Genomic DNA, 2,619 nt, shown 5'->3' with positions numbered 1-2,619 from the left:
TGCCACTCTTTTCAGTGCTTTGCCACTACTTTGCCACAACTTGTCAGTACTATGCCACACTTTTCAGTACTTTGCCACACTTTTCAGTGCTTTGCCACTACTTTGCCACAACTTGTCAGTACTTTGCCACACTTTTCAGCACTTTGACACTACGTTTCAGTACTTTGCCACTACTTTTCAGCACTTTGCCACAACTTTTCTGTACTTTGTCACTACTTTTCAGCACTTTGCCACAACTTTTCAGTACTTTGCCACTACTTTTCAGCACTTTGCCACAACTTTTCAGTACTTTGCCACATTTTTCAGTACACTGCCACAACTTTTCAGTACTGTGCCACACTTTTCTTCACTTTGCCACTACTTTTCAGTACTTTGCCACATTTTTCAGTACTTTGCCACTACTTTTCAGCACTTTGCCACAATTTTTCAGTACTTTGCCACACTTTTCAGTGCTTTGCCACTACTTTGCCACTACTTGTCAGTACTTTGCCACACTTTTCAGCACTTTGCCACTACTTTTCAGTACTTTGCCACTACTTTTCAGCACTTTGCCACAACTTTTCAGTACTTTGCCACTACTTTTCAGCACATTGCCACAACTTTTCAGTACTTTGCCACATTTTTCAGTACACTGCCACAACTTTTCAGTACTGTGCCACACTTTTCTTCACTTTGCCACTACTTTTCAGTACTTTGCCACATTTTTCAGTACTTTGCCACTACTTTTCAGCACTTTGCCACAACATTTCAGTACTTTGCCACACTTTTCTGTACTTTACCACTCCTTTAAAATAGTTTGCCACTACTTTTCAGCACTTTGCCACAACTTGTCAGTACTATGCCACACTTTTCAGTACTTTGCCACACTTTTCAGTGCTTTGCCACTACTTTGCCACAACTTGTCAGTACTTTGCCACACTTTTCAGTACTTTGACACTACGTTTCAGTACTTTGCCACTACTTTTCAGCACTTTGCCACAACTTTTCTGTACTTTGCCACTACTTTTCAGCACTTTGCCACAACTTTTCAGTACATTGCCACATTTTTCAGTACTTTGCCACAACTTTTCAGTACTGTGCCACACTTTTCTTCACTTTGCCACTACTTTTCAGTACTTTGCCACAACTTTTCAGTACTTTGCCACATTTTTCAGTACTTTGCCACTACTTTTCAGCACTTTGCCACAACTTTTCAGTACTTTGCTATACTTTTCAGTACTTTGCCACACTTTTCAGTACTTTGCCACACTTTTCAGCAATTTGCCACTACTTTGCCACAACTTTTCAGTACTTTGCCACACTTTTCAGCACTTTACCACTCCTTTAAAATAGTTTGCCACTACTTTTCAACACTTTGCCACAATTTTTCAGTAGTTTGCCACACTTTTCAGTGCTTTGCCACTACTTTGCCACAACTTGTCAGTACTTTGCCACACTTTTCAGCACTTTGCCACTACTTTTCAGTACTTTGCCACTACTTTTCAGCACTTTGCCACAACTTTTCAGTACTTTGCCACTACTTTTCAGCACTTTGTCACAACTTTTCAGTACTTTGCCACATTTTTCAGTACACTGCCACTACTTTTCAGTACTTTGCCACATTTTTCAGTACTTTGCCACTACTTTTCAGCACTTTGCCACAATTTTTCAGTACTTTGCCACACTTTTCAGTGCTTTGCCATTACTTTGCCACTACTTGTCAGTACTTTGCCACACTTTTCAGCACTTTTCCACTACTTTTCAGTACTTTGCCACTACTTTTCAGCACTTTGCCACAACTTTTCAGTACTTTGCCACTACTTTTCAGCACTTTGCCACAACTTTTCAGTACTTTGCCACATTTTTCAGTACACTGCCACAACTTTTCAGTACTGTGCCACATTTTTCTTCACTTTGCCACTACTTTTCAGTACTTTGCCACTACTTTTCAGCACTTTGCCACAACATTTCAGTACTTTGCCACACTTTTCTGTACTTTACCACTCCTTTAAAATAGTTTGCCACTACTTTTCAGCACTTTGCCACAACTTGTCAGCACTTTGCCACAACTTTTCAGTACTTTGCCACTACTTTTCAGCACTTTGCCACAACTTTTCAGTACATTGCCACATTTTTCAGTACTTTGCCACAACTTTTCAGTACTGTGCCACACTTTTCTTCACTTTGCCACTACTTTTCAGTACTTTGCCACAACTTTTCAGTACTTTGCCACATTTTTCAGTACTTTGCCACTACTTTTCAGCACTTTGCCACAACTTTTCAGTACTTTGCTATACTTTTCAGTACTTTGCCACACTTTTCAGCAATTTGCCACTACTTTGCCACAACTTTTCAGTACTTTGCCACACTTTTCAGCACTTTACCACTCCTTTAAAATAGTCTGCCACTACTTTTCAGCACTTTGCCACAATTTTTCAGTACTTTGCCACACTTTTCAGTGCTTTGCCACTACTTTGCAACAACTTGTCAGTACTTTGCCACACTTTTCAGCACTTTGCCACTACTTTTCATTACTTTGCCACTACTTTTCAGCACTTTGCCACAACTTTTCAGTACTTTGCCACTACTTTTCAGCACTTTGCCACAACTTTTCAGTACTTTGCCACATTTTTCAGTACA

The sequence above is a fragment of the Saccoglossus kowalevskii genome, unplaced genomic scaffold (assembly GCF_978046115.1).
Source record: "Saccoglossus kowalevskii unplaced genomic scaffold, keSacKowa6.1 SCAFFOLD_24, whole genome shotgun sequence".
NCBI lineage: Eukaryota > Metazoa > Hemichordata > Enteropneusta > Harrimaniidae > Saccoglossus > Saccoglossus kowalevskii.
This window is presented reverse-complemented; position numbering follows the sequence as displayed.